At 34.2% G+C, this 15,754-nt stretch overlaps 1 pseudogene; it reads right to left on the reverse strand.

The window, feature by feature from the left end:
• Positions 1 to 10,781: 10,781 nt before the first annotated feature.
• LOC149572259 (uncharacterized) lies at positions 10,782 to 11,627 on the reverse strand (annotated as a pseudogene).
• Between the last annotated feature and the right edge of the window lie 4,127 nt (positions 11,628 to 15,754).

Below are 15,754 nucleotides of genomic sequence, written 5' to 3' on the forward strand. Positions count from 1 at the left end.
AGATTTTCAAAAGGCAATATCTGGGGCAATTTTTAACCAAATTGGGCACTCCAATATACCGTTGGAATCGGGAGAGGATGAACTTTCAGATTCTGAAGTCATTTTTTGCACAGGTATCAGTCAGTTTGAGCTACACGAGATTTTTATCAGGTACCTTAAAGTGCAACCATATTCATACCAAGAAGTTCAGATTTGTTTTTTGTCAAGATAATGACCTGGATATCAGTAGAAGGCAATGGAAATGCAGTTAGGGTCGAACTTGTCCTGATTTACTCAGTAAAAACTCATTTTCACTGGCTTTTTCATGGGGAAATCAGATTTTTGACAAGTAAAGGGTTTTCATCATTAGGCATAGATATTTTGCAAAGTTTGTTACAGATTAATGATGAAACAAAATCAAATCAGAATGGGAGATGGAAGGAAGAAGTTATTCAGTTACAGAGGATTGAATTTCAAGTGGACACTTGTCATCTTCAGAATAGATCCGAGAATTCTTTCTCTTCTATATCTTTCTTTCTTGCTTCCATTGAAAGGGTTCCAGTTTTTGCACTGAGAAACCATTCTTCAGCATTTCTTCTTGTATTGAACAGCATTTTAAGTTTTGCAGGATAGTTCTTTTCTGTTGGGTGATCTATGAGTTATTTTCTGTACATTTCATGTATTTGATTTCAATGAAAACAAATAAAGTGCAGCAAAAGTTTGAAGTTCAGTTTGAATCTTGTCTCCTGATTATGGCTCTGTTATTTCTTCTAATTTGTGATCAAAGAGCATGAATTAGGTTGCATTACATTTTGAAATGTATGTGGTTAAAATGTCTTGCTTATGGAACAAAGAACCATGTAATTGCTTGATATTTGTCACAGGGTTTGCAGATTTCATGATAGGATTTTCTGAGTATGAGATTCATTCTGTAGCAGATGTCTATTCACAAGGTGAAAGATAGATCAGGGATCTTAATGTAGACATACGTTTGACGTTTCTAGGAGATGTATGGTTATGATTCATTTAATTGCCCAATAGATAAGGCACTGGTCAGAGATAGGATCATTAAGTTCTGTTGTTCATACTTGGGTCTTGCTGTTATCAACATATTAAATCAGTTTTCCCTTTTATGTTGAAAGCTATTCAATGTTAACCCGCACTTAGCTTGCCAGTTTCATGAGTTATGTTCTTAGCTATTTCATGTTTGTGATTCCTGGTTGAGTGTAGAAGATTTAGGGGTTTTTTATCTGCTTCATAATAGATTCAGTGTATGCTTTGACAGCTGGTACCATATAAAGAATCTATAGGTCTACCCGCCTAGGTTTTGCAGAGCTTGAAGTAGAAGAAGGGTCATGCCTTATAGTTGGCCTGGTGTCTGAATGGATGTGTTGATAATGGGAGTTAGCTGCCCCTAGATGCATCTTGTTCTCATCAGGGTAATTGGAAATGGGTAACGTTTTCAAACACCAACAATAACCATGATGTCTATACCATGTATCCTCAAGTGAAGCAAATCATGAACTAGAACTAAGCACTTGATCTCTTCCACTAATTCCAACACCGTTGGAACTAAATTTAAGTTATTTGATTACAAAATGCTTGTGTGATGACATTTTACAACTCTAAGGATTAACAACTTCCCCTGTTTGCACAATCAAAAAGACTGATGCATTCCTAATCAAAACTGACTCAGAAGAATGTAGTCAGTGGCACTTTATTGCAATGCATTTTTATAAAGAACAAGCATTATAACAATCATTTATAATGCATGGGGATTTTGTAGTTTTTGAGAAAAAAAGCCCAAAAGAATGAAAAACAAAGAACATTGGATTCCTTGTGATTTTTTCTAACCAAATTCGAAATAAAATTACACTTATTCTACTCATTTGTAAGAGGCATAAAAAGGTAGTTGGGTACTTTGGTGTAGAAATAGAAATGTTTGGGCAATACTTCCAGCAACACACACAAAAAGGGTAACAAAGCTTGGGCAATGTTTAAAGTAGCATGCACAAATAGTAATAGAGTGTAGCATATGAGAAGCACTTGGACAAAGGGAGTGATGGAAGGAGGCTACATGCACAAAGACCTGCTTATATCCAAAAATTGTGAAAGGGGATAAAAAAGAGTGTATCCTAAAACCAAAAATGTTCCAATTGTTGGCCAACACACACACTTGTTGTATAGTCACGGATATTGTGACCGTTCATGAACTTGAACAACTAACACCATGTTAGAAATAATGTTGTGCAAAAGGACTACAAAATAGAGGGAAATGGCCATGAAATATACATGATTTAAATAGTTACATTAAATAGCCCTTTCCTTCATAAATCACTTCAACTCAATCATTACGTTGTACAGACAACCTCATCATATGTCACTTGAACAAACCTATCATGTACAACATGAGGGACAAATCGACAAAATTGTATCTTAAGATGTTACAATAGTAAAAACCTCATGGAACACATGTGGGATGAATATATATAATCAAGTATTAACCCTTTCCAACATTCCAACTTTATGATAATAATTTATTAAGTCAAAGTCCAACAAATTGGAATGCAATGACTGCAAGTATTCTTGGGTATATGTTATAGGCAACCATGGTTTGGAAGAAAATTAAGAGTATTAGTCTTATAGCCAAGAAAATAAGCTCAATAAAACATTTTGAGATGGTCATCTCTTGATGATCATGGATAAATCATTTCTAGTTTCTCTTACTTCTTTTAGAATATACCAACTATATTTCATATTGATCAAGTCTAGAAAGAAACTGATTTGAAAAGAATTATTTTCTGTGACACTGCTTTAATAATTTAAGAAATGACACATGAGAGTGTCTTGTTTTCAAATTTGAACCCAAAATACATAAGGCAATAAAAATTGTAAGAAGGAACAGAACCAAATAAATGTAATCTCACAAGGGCACAACCCTCTATACTAGAGTCTATTAGGCTACAATATGACCAATCAGCTTATAGGGTGATTCTAGAAAGTTATTTATTGTTCAAAGCATAAGCTAAACCTACCCAATATATACCCGCATCAATTTTGGTGTATTTCAAAAATTTTCAGGTGACCACATCAATGCTCCATATACTCTCATTAGCTACAATGGCAATCAATAGATGGAATAAATAGCTACAAAAGCAAATAGATTAGAAGCACCATGCCTTTGTTGCCAATGTTAGCAATGCAACGGTGAAGACTCATTATCAAAACTAATACCACCACATTACCTTGGTCTATGGTTCCAATGAAGGTAAATATGAAACCTATTGGAAATGAGAATAGAGTAACTGAGAGGGGAAGGAGGTGAATCAGTTACTACAAAAACTTTCCACGGTCCCTAAGATGTCTGAATATACCTTTTATCTGATCAATAAAATGTTGAAACTTGATAATGCACCAAATGATAAATATTAAGAACTGATATGATATCATGAACAAAGTAATTTAGCAATTAAGAACACAAGAGACACCAGTTTTAATGTGGAAACGCAATATGGGAAAAACCACCAATGTAACATTTTCACTCTTTTGAAGTGAGCCCTGTTAGGAGCCAACCCTATTAAAGGTTACAAAAACACACTGTTAGGTGTGACCCTGTTAAAGGATTTAATCACCCTGTTAGGAGTGGCCTTGCTAGAGGTCTTTAGAACAATTCAACTGAATGGTCACCTTGTTAGAGGATTTATTGAATGGCTGTTAAACCAACTCTATTAAGAGATTTTGAATACACTGTTACAATAGTTAGAAAGAAACAATGAAATGACTTGATATAATGTGCAACTTATCTTTGTTGTTACCAGATCTCTGTTATGCTTGACTGGATCCTTACTGATCAAATACAACTTTGCAGCTCCTTTAACACATCTGATCCTCCATCAGACTTTTCTCAACATTCGCCTCTTCATACTATAATTCGCATTCATAACTTTTTCATAATCACACACTTTAATTCATAAATTGAATGACCATATATACCTTTCAGATTATCTTAGTCGGCTCAAATCACTGACTAAAACAAACAATTACAATAGTCGGCTAAAAGTAATTAATTAGCAAATCCCTATACTAGCCGACCCTGCATGGTGAACTTTGTTCAGAAAATAATTCCTATGTTAACTGACTGAGCTCGGTTGATACAGTAAACTTCGTGACAAATCATCAATTATCGGGAGAACTCGATAATTACTGAGTTTCCTGAGATAACCAAGTGAGCTCGGTGGAAACTAATCTTTGGAGACTGAGTGAAGCTCGATTAACACTGACTTTTCCATAATTCATTCGATGACCGAGTGAGCTCGGTGGAAATTAACCTTTGGAGACCGAGTAAAGCTTGGTTAACACTGACTTTTCCATAATCCATTTGATGACCGAGTGAGCTCAGTGGAAACTAACCTTTGGAGACCGAGTGAATCTCAGTTAACACTAGCTTTTCACATTTCCTTCGTTGACCGAGTTAGCTAGATTAACATTGTCTTCCACATTTCCTTTGATGACCGAGTGAGCTCGGTTGGTACTGTAAATTGCATTGCAGACTGTCTGAGCTCAGTGAACTTGAGACTAATGACTAATATGACATTTGTGTAACATCAAGGACAAAATTATCTAACAATCTCCCTCTTTGGCATTGATGGCAACACAACATGTCATAACAGAAATGAAATTTTGAAAACAAGTTCAACAAGATAACAGACTTCTCCCTCTTTCAATAGTCTCCCTCTATTAAAGGACTTCATGGAAAACTTTTCAAAACTTCACAAATTTTAGAAGGATATGACAGTAAAATCTCTCCCTCTTTGACAACACATGCCAAAGGCAATAGAAGTTAAGTGATTTATAATGTACCTTTAGTATTGATCATATGCAATGATTTCTAATGAAACTGCATCAACAGATAGATCTTCAATCCTGTATGCATTGATGCATTACTAGAACTTATTTCTAGTGGATTTCAAATAGGGGAATGACAGCATCCTTAGGTAAAGGCTTTGTGAATATGTCAGCAATTTGTTCTTTTGTATAGACATATTCCAATCTGATCTCCTTGTCTTGTACCAACTCTCTGACAAAATGATATTTTATTGCAATATGCTTGGTCTTGGAATGCATCACTGGATTCTTAGATATGTTGATTGCACTAGTATTGTCACAGAACATGACAATTGGTTCTTTGATTTCCATCTTCATTCCTTGCAATAACTGCTTAAACCAAACAATATTTGAACAGTTTACTGCTGCAGCAACATACTCTGCCTCTGCTGTAGATTGGGATGTACAATTCTGCTTTTTGCTTGTCTAGGAAACCAATCTTTTTCCAAGAAAGAATGCTCCTCCACTTGTGCTTTTTCTATCATCAAAGTTTCCTGCCCAATCAGCATCAGTAAAAACTTTCAAATCCATATTACCTCCAAATTTGTACCATAAGCCATAATCTTCAGTTCCTTTCAAATATCTCATTATTCTTTTGATTGCCATCAAGTGAGTTTCTCTTGGCTTTACTAAAAATCTTGCAACAATACCAACTGCAAGGGCAATATCTGGCCTGGTATGAACTACGTATTGCAATTATCCAATCATAGATCTATACAATGTTTGATCTACCTCTTTGGATTCATCATCTTTGGTAAGTTTCAATCCAGTACACATTGGAGTTCCAACAAGTTTACAGTCCTCCATACCAAACTTTTTCAATATCTCCTTGATGTATTTTGATTGAGTGATGTAGATGCCTTTCATATTTTGTTGAATTTGAAGACCAACAAAGAATTTTATTTCACCAAACATAGACATTTCAAATTCCTTGTTCATTTGTTCTGAAAATTCTTTGCAAAGATCATCATGCCCTGTGAAAATAGTATCATCTACAAATATTTCTGCCAAGATAATCTTATTATCTGGTCCTTCCTTTATATACAAGCTACTATTATCATTAGTTCTTTGAAAACCAATCTGAATAAGATAGTTATGCAATCTTTCATACCATGCTCTAGGGGCTTGTTTCAGACCATACAGTGCCTTGTGTAATTTGCAGACCATGTCCCTTTTATTTGGATCAACAAAGCCTTCAGGTTGTTCAATGTAAACCTCTTCATCCAATATTCTATTGAGGAATGCTGACTTGACATCCATCTGATAAACTCTGAATCCTTTGTGAGCAGCATATGCAAGTAAGGTTTTGACTCCTTCCAATCTTGCAACAGGAGTAAAGGTTTCTCCATAATCTATGCCTTCTTCTTGAGAGTATCCTTTGCATACCAATTTGGTTTTGTTTCTGGATACTTTGCCATCTTCAGTCAACTTGTTTCTGAATACCCACTTGGTTCCAATTACATTCTTATTTTTAGGCCTGGGTACTAGAGTCCATGTCTTGTTCTTCTCTATCTGTTCTATTTCCTCGTTCATTGCCTCAATCCAACTATCATTCATTAATACATCTTTAATGCTTCTAGGTTCAAAATCAGCAAGTAAACAAGTATTTTTCAATTTGTTTCTTGTCAAAATTCCTTCAGACTTGTCTCCAATGATTTGATCTAGTGCATGATGCCTTCTGACATATTTAGCTAATATAGGTTCTTTGCCTCTTAAATGAGTTTCATTGCTATCTCTTTGTGCTTCAATTTCATGTTCAGGCTGTTCTGGTTCGGTAAGAATTGGCTCAAGTGCTTCAGACTCAGAAGATACTTGCTTGGTAGTGTCTGAATGTTGTGGCTCGGTTTGAACTTTTTGTAGCTCGGTTACCAATGACTCTAGAGTTGAAGATTCTTGAGTGAATGATATGCTTGTTTTAGTATCTGGTTCAATGTAAACAAATCTTCTGTAATCTTCAGGTACCCTTTTGTTTTCTTTTTCAGATTTGTCTGCAAACTCATCAACTTTCACATGTGCACTTTCTATAACTTTGTGAGTGGATAGATTTAAACATCTATATGCTTTGCTTTTGCAAGAATATCCTAAAAATATTCCTTCATCACCTTTTTCATCAAATTTTCTTTTTCTTGATTCTTTCAAAATATAACATTTGCTTCCAAATACTTTTAGATAACTTACATTGGGTTTGTAGCCATACCATAATTCATAGGGAGTTTTGAATGAGTCCTTCTTCAAATGTACTCGGTTTAAGGTATGAACTGCAGTGCTGATGGCTTCCTTCCAGTATTTGATAGTAACCTTATTTTCTATCATCAAGGTTGTTGCACAATCCATAATGGATCTATTTCTTCTTTCAGCTATTCCATTTTGTTCAGGAGTTCCTGGTGTTGAGACCTATCTTTTAATACCTTTTTCAATGCAAAAGTTGTTGAATTCATGTGAGATGAATTCACCACCTCTATCTGACCTTAAGAATTTTAGTCTTTTTCCTATTTCTTTTTCTACTCTTGCTAAATACCATTTGAATTTCTCAAATGCTTATGATTTGTTCCTTAGATACATGATAGTCATCATTCTTGAGTAGTCATCAACAAAAAGAATAAAAAACTTTTCTCCAGTATAGCTTTCTATTCCAATGGGTCCACATAAATCAGTATGCACAATTTTCAATATATCTTCAGACTGATAGTTCTTACTTTTAAAACTAGTCTTTTCCATTTTACCAATCTGACAATTCTTGCATAGTCCAACCTTAGGTTTCTTAATGTTAGGAATGCCTCTTACTTTCTTGAATTTGCTTATTTTTACCAGGTTATCAAAATTGACATGACACAACCTTTTATGCCATAACCAACTTTCTTCAATTTGAGCAATAAAACATGAGCATTCACCAAGTTCTAGATAGAACAAGTTACCTTTAGTTTGGGTGCCAGATCCTATCAGCTTTCCTTGCTCATTCAACAGTCTTGCTTTTCCATGCATGAATTCCACCTTGAATCCAGTATTGAGTAACTGTGCCACACTTAGCAAATTATGTTTAAGACCTTCAACCCAATAGGTATTATTACATACAAGTTCTTTGGTTAGATAGATTCTTCCTCTTCCTTTTATGAAACAAGGTTCATTATTACCAAACCTTACACTGCCACCATCATAGTCTTCAAACTAATCAAACTTAGTTTTATCACCAGTCATATGATGTGAGCAACCACTGTCTATAATCCATGTATCATTCTTACTTACATGAGAGACAAGTGCCATTTTATCTTCCTCATCACTGTCAGAATCATCTTTAATGGCAATATAAACAATTTCATCCTCACTATTATCAGAATCTTTAGAATTTTCAGCCATGAAGCATGATTTCTTACCTTTGTTCTTGGATGTTTTGAAGTCTTTCTTGCCATTCCATTTTTAATCTTTCTTTTCATCATTGTTTTGCTTGTTTGGACACCTTGCTGCAATATGACCAATTTCTTCACAAGAAAAAAATATTAGAGGAACTTTACCTTTGTATTTTCCTCTGCTTCTAGAGTATTTTCTTGCTAGTAGAGCTTCAATCACTTCAAGATCACTGTCTGAACTTTGGCTTGATTCATCTTCACTTTCTGACTGAGATTCCTTCTCCTTTTTGTTTTTCCCTTTGAGTGAGAGCTTGGCTTGAAATGCTAATTCAATGTTTTTGGAGGCTGGAACATAGTTGTCAAAGTTATCTAGTTCAAATGTAGTTAGTCTTCCAACTATGGCCTCAAGATTTATCTGATGATTTGCTTCACAGCTTCTTCCCTGAATTGTAGAAACTCTGATTGCATAAACAAGAAGCAAGGTTTTGAGAACTTTGCTTATAACTATTTCTCCTTTGATATCACCTCCAGATGCTCTGATTGCACTCACACATGCTTTAACTCTTTCAACATATTTTGCAATGTTTTCATCCTCTTTCATCCTCATTTGATCAAATTGTCCTCTTAGACTTTCTGCTTTTTCTCTTCTTACATTATCATCTCCTCCATAGATCTCTTTTAGCTTGTTCCACATCTCAAAGTCAGTTGTGCAGTCCTTAATGTCATCAAATTCTTCATAATTGAGAGTGTATGCTATGTCTATCATCATATTGTTGTGAGTCTTCTTTTCAGCAATGTCATTGACAGACAATGTGCCAGGAGGTTCTTCATATTTTTCTTCAAGGTATTTTAGTCCAGTATCACCAACAGTAGCTAGATGAAGTCTCATCAATCCTTGCCATGCAGAGAAGTTATCTCTGTTGAGTTTTAGAATTTCTCTTTTATAAGACATCTTGATCTTAGGCTTAGATCCTTGAAATCTTTTCTTGCAAGCACCAAAAGCTCTGATACCAATTGTTGGAAATGAGAATAGAGTAACTGAGAAGGGGAGGGGTGAATCAATTACTACAAAAACTTTTCACAGTCCCTAAGATGTCTGAATATACCTTTGATCTGATTAATAAAATGTTGAAACTTGATAGTGCAACAAATGATAAATATTAAGAACTGATATGATATCATGCACAAAGTAATTTAGCAATTAAGAACACAAGAGACACCAGTTTTAACGTGGAAACCCAATATGGGAAAAACCACCAATGTAACTTTTTCACTCTTCTGAAGTGAGCCCTGTTAGGAGCCAACCCTGTTAAAGGTTACAAAAACACACTATTAGGTGTGACCCTGTTAAAGGATTTAATCACCTTGTTAGGAGTGGCCTTGCTAGAGGTCTTTAGAACAATTCAACTGAACTGTCACCTTGTTAGAGGATTTATTGAATGGCTGTTAAACCAACTCTGTTAAGAGATTTTGAATACACTGTTACAATGGTTAGAAAGCAACAATGAAATGACTTGATATAATGTGCAACTTATCTTTTCTGTTACTAGATCTCTATTATGCTTGACTGGATCCTTACTGATCAAATACAACTTTGCAGCTCCTTTAACACATCTGATCCTCCATTAGACTTTTCTCAACATTTGCCTCTTCATACTATAATTCGCAATTCATAACTTTTTCATAATCACACACTTTAATTCATAACTTGAATGACCATATATACCTTTCAAATTATCTTAGTCAGCTCAAATCATTGACTAAAACAAACAATTACAATAGTCAGTTAAAAGTAATTAATTATCAAATCCCTATACTGGCCGACCCTACACGGTGAAATTTTTTGAGAAAATAATTCCTGTGTTAACCGACTGAGCTCGGTTGATACAATGAACTTCGTGACAAACCATCAATCACCGGGAGAACTCGGTAATTACTGAGTTTCCTGAGATAACCGAGTGAGCTCGGTGGAAACTAACCTTTGGAGACCGAGTGAAGCTCGGTTAACACTGACTTTTCCATAATTCATTTGATGATCGAGTGAGCTCGGTGGAAACTAACCTTTGAAGACCGAGTGAAGCTTGGTTAACACTGACTTTTCCATAATTCATTTGATGACCGAGTGAGCTCATTGGAAACTAACCTTTAGAGATCGAGTGAATCTCGGTTAACACTGGCTTTTCACATTTCCTTCGTTGACTGAGTTATCTCGGTTAACACTTTCTTCCACATTTCCTTTGATGACCGAGTGAGCTCAGTTGGTACTGTAAATTGCATTGCAGACTATCTGAGCTGGGTGAACTTGAGACTAATGACTGATATAACATTTGTGTGACATCAAGGACAACATTATCCAACAAAAACCATCAACCTGTAGGAGAAATTGAATAGTTTAAATTAACTTATAGTCATAGAGTAGTCCATTCTTGGGCCTACTATAAGTGTGAACTTATGCATGCTTGATAGGCACATACATTTACATATCTAAAGATACTTGTGCCAATTACCAAAAAGGCCAAGGAAGAAAATAAAACATCAAACTGGTACACACACCATATTGGTTTTCAAAAGGATCTATAGGAGCTTCAAGGCTTTCAAGTGTTCTTCATGTTCTGGTTCTAGCTTAGGAGGTGTGTAGTGTCCATGCAGGTCTTCAATAACATATTCCTAAAAATTAAAATAGAATGCAATCCAAAAGTAAATAAATAAAAGATAAACAGAAATTAGAAATAATAAAGATGAATGTAGGTAATTATTTGACTTGTAGATCTCAAAGTCCAAAATGAGTTTAAAAAACCACCTTTGTGAGTTCCCTCTTTGTCAATATGTGATAGTGTCTTTGTCGTAACCTTTGAATTGCCATTGTTGCTACTAGTAGCCCATAGTCAATGCTAAGGATTGCAAAAATAATTACAAAAATAACTAGGAGTATACCACAAGCTTCCATGGATGTTGGAAAACAATCCAAAATACCCCATCCTTAGCAACAATTGTGGCTTCCTTCCATACATGGATCATTGTTGTTGATTGATGAATAGTGCACTATTAGATCTCCAATACCCAGAATTATGAAAAAAACAAAAACTTCTGCATTTCAAATTGATTTGGATTATTCAAATTTTGTGCAAGCAAAGATACAATTTTCAAAAACAAAATGTAATTATAATTTTATGATCTAAAACAATCAATAATAGATAATAGATAACTAGACAACCTATTTGAGAAATTGAATCAAAATATAAGAAACAAGAAAAAACAATAGTAGAATGGTATAGGATGCTTGGACAATAGTTGATCCCATCCATTGTTGAATGAATTTTTGAACTCCCCATTTGTGTCCATCAGGTATGCAATACTACCCATAATAGCAGTTGTCTGCAATAACAAATGGGAGAATGATTTAGCTCCACTTCTACACATTAGGTAGTGAGAACTTTAAATAAAATGTGAGGAAATGTGACACCACTATTGGGGACAACTTATATTGTTAATGTTTCAATTAATTTGCATGACTAACTAAAAGTAATAGCCATTTTCCTTCTATTTAATGAAAAAAAAATATCTTATTTGAAAGCCAAAAAAATCCAACTAGAATCACTGTATAGTTAAAAAGGGTGGTAAATGAAAAGAAGCTATATTTGTAATAAGATCAGCAATAATGTTCAAAGGCCTGCCATTCCCCTTCTACTTTAGAAAATGTGAACAATCAAATTTTATTACTTGCAAAGATTCTCCAACTCAAAATGAATAATTCTGCATTTTTGTTCTATTCACAATAAGTAAATGTGTTAAAAACAATCAAATCTTACACTAAATTTTTTTCTATGCTATTTATTTTAAAAATTTGAGTGAGCAATAACTACTCATAGGGTGGCTACAAACTCAATGGATTACCACAAGAAGAAATTATTTGTTTCATAAAATTACTGTATCTACTCATTCAAGAATCAATATCTTCTAGTATTGTTCTTTAAGTTGTACTATGATGAACATAGCAATGCCATAGGAAATGCATTAATTCTAAATATTATCTCAAGGGATAATGAAAACAAGCTGATATGTCTCTATTTGTTTCCACTAGTAAAGAATAGATTTATTTCGTGGTGTGTAATGATTACACATGCAAGTCTTATTTAATTGACTTGAATTTTATGTAATGGTATATGTTAAGAAGAGTACCAGTGCTATTGAATTACCCTGTGGATGCAAGTGGAGGTTTGGGTAAGCCAAGACATGGATAGAGGAGGTATATAGTGTAGACTATAGATTACATGTTGACATCATCCACTCCAACACCCAAGTAATGGTAGCCACAAATTCTTCTACTCCACATCCTTGGGGTTGTTGATTGAGATAAGCTTGGTAAATCCTCTAAGGCTAACATTGTGTTGTGTTGATAGTCATTTAAAGTCCATTGCATTGTGTTTAAATGTTGGATGTATTGCCTTAGTAATAGTTCAAGCATGTGTTGGCTTGTTGGATATATTTAATTTTTTAAGTGTAAGCTCAGTTTAAGGAATTGTTAAGAGGTAGATCTAATTAAGTTTTAAAATATTTGACTTCCTGGTTAAAGCCATCGGCGTCATTCAGATGGCAATGTTCTAAAATTAAAGAAAACACAGACTTGCAAACAAACAAAGATGGGAAAGGAAAACCCAACTGCAATTTAACCGATAGTTGACTAAGAGTGGAAACTAGTTAAGGTAATAGATTTAATTTTACAAATGGTAAAGAGATTTTTAAAAAATTTAGCCACTTCCATGGATTGTGGCTATGGTTTAGTTTAATGGTAAATTGTAATTTGACACATTAATCATCAAAATCACTAAGGTTCAGACCTGGATGCATGACATTATGACAATTTAATAATGATATGCAGTCTAGGATTTAGTCAGAAAACATAATCTGGATGACTCAATTTCAGACCTTAGATGATCATAAACAATCCAGTGTCCTCTTCAAATGATTCATAAGAGTAATTTGTCAATTTAAAGGGGGAAAGAATTCTTTCGATGATCCAACTCCCTGACCTTGTATTACATCTTTTAGATACATGCATCTATGTATAAAAAGAAAATAATAAAATGAGGGTACATATCGATCGATCTAAGATCACATTGGGTTAACAGATTATAATGCATCACAATGGAGATTAATGTTAGAGTTTGAGGAATATCTATACCAAATATCTGAATTATGAGGATCAATCAACACTCATAAGAACATTTTGGAAAAACAAATTAGAAAAAATCAAAATAAGCATACCTTTAGACAGCTTATTTTGCAAATTAGAGGTTGCTCTCTAGAGATTCTCTTGCAGATTTCAATGGAACTCTTATTCCATAGTTTTCAATGAGTGAATGTAGAGGGAGCAATGAGTTACGGATTGAGTTCAATAGTTGGGGGTGTGGGGGACAGATTTGGCTATGTTGGCCTAGTTCTTTTCTATCCCTACTATTCTTCACCCTAGGCCTACATGCAGGGAGCCCAAGTGTAAGGATGAAGAAGTAGGAAGTGATGATATCCTAAATCTATTTTGATGGAAAATGTTAGGTTGAGTGATGATAGTTTGCAGGGTTAGAAGAATATAATGTTGCAAATTCAAAGTAATAATTCTACAAATCATTTGGAAATGCCTAGAAGAAAAGATAAAATTAAAAGCAGAGGATGTATGATATGGATGATTAGAAAAGTCATCTTGAATCTCTCACATTGAATGTTAATGACTATCAGTGAATTGAAAGAAATAAAAGGAAAAATATTGATTTGGTTGCAATAGGAGCTCCAAAAGATAGGATTGTGGAAGTTGTGGTGTGTAGATAAGAAATGACTTTGGGCCTAATGCTTATACTAATTCTATAGGAATAATTAAACAGAAAAATGAACGATGAAATTTTTGTTGTAAGTAAAGACCTTGTGATCCCTATTAATAATGCCTATGCACGATCTGTGTAAGAACACTTAGTTACTAGTTCTTGTGACTAGGAGTGAACCAAAGATCATACACTTTGGTCTTAAAGCTTCCAAATAGACAACATCTAAAAAATTTATAAGATGGGTTTTATAAGTTTATGATTTGGATATAAATTTTTTTTGGAGTTTTTTAAAATAATTATAGATGACAAAAAAAATAAAAGATAAAAGCATGTTAGTCATAATATCATTATTGGTAACAATGTTCCAAATGCAAAGAATTATTTGTTTGAGCTTCTAGAAATGATCAAATGGCTTATTGAATGGCTTGATGAGTCTTGGAAACCTCTCCCATTGTATCCTTGCTTTTGCCAGTTTGAAGTTTTTGGTTACATGCACACAATCATTAATTTACATCACAAAGCATTCACATTCTAACAATTTTCATTTTCTTTCATTACATTTTGATCTAAACAAAAAATTCTAAACTTTCACTTATTCAAATGACTAATTTGAAAATGGGTCCTATTAAAGAATCTAATATAAATTCAAATAATGTATCTAGATTCTAAACAAATCAAAACATAAAATCTATTATTTAAACTTATCTCATCACTTACACATAATAACAATACCCACCTTGTCATGTGGATAGTCTTGGGGGAAAGGTTGCAACATTGTATTTGGATCCAATTGATCACTCTTTCTCTCTCTCCCTCTCTCCCTATTCAATCTAATGAGCCAACTGGATCTACTCTACATTTTAATGTCTCAAGTATTGCCTCATGGTCTAACTCACGAACTTTCCAAAGAATCTTATTATGTGGTTTTCCACCATATTTTATCAAGTATACATTTTATGCAACAACAAGGTTTGAATAATGAAAAATCTTCCTCTTTGTTTTCCAATCCTCGAATAACCACAAGTTAGGGTTCTTCATAGAATATTGTCTAAGCCATGTGCCGGTTACAACCACCACATTGACATGGTACTCTAAACCTTTGCCATCTATAACTGAGTGATCCAATTTTTGTTTGGCTTGGACACAACGACACAAATAATAATATGTCCCTTCTTTATTGTCTTTAGGTGCAATAATAGTAAAAACATGGCCTGCAGTGACAAATGTACAAAATGTGGTCATTAATTCAAAAAATACTTAGGTAAAAGTTATAAATATATTACTAGGTTGCACTAGATTAGACAAGTGGTCAAATTCAATAGACGAATCCATCTCTACCATTTCCAGTGCTTGTGGGGGATGATAGGTGTCAATTGGGTCCAAAACTCATATATCCCATTTGTCCACCCATTCAATCAACTCACACTCATTCCAATTTTCCTCTGCACATGATAGATAATAGCATGCCATTTTTTATGTGTGGATACTCCATGAACCTACATCAAAGCTTCTAAAAGAGTGTAACTCACTGGATCCTATTAGTGTGCAACAATTCTCATATGGTGCAATGTTAGTATTATCTATCAACCAAAAAAATCTATGAACCATAGACTCACTTTCCTTACCTGGACTGATTGTAGCATTACATCCTTAGACAATGGATTTTGCATCTATCAATATTGCTACATCTTTGTACTTTAGTTCTTCATGAGCTAAGGCTCTTTTGATGCA

This window comes from Cupressus sempervirens, chromosome 2, assembly GCF_028749045.1.
Source record: "Cupressus sempervirens isolate cs-2001-9-10 chromosome 2, ASM2874904v1, whole genome shotgun sequence".
Taxonomy (NCBI): domain Eukaryota; kingdom Viridiplantae; phylum Streptophyta; class Pinopsida; order Cupressales; family Cupressaceae; genus Cupressus; species Cupressus sempervirens.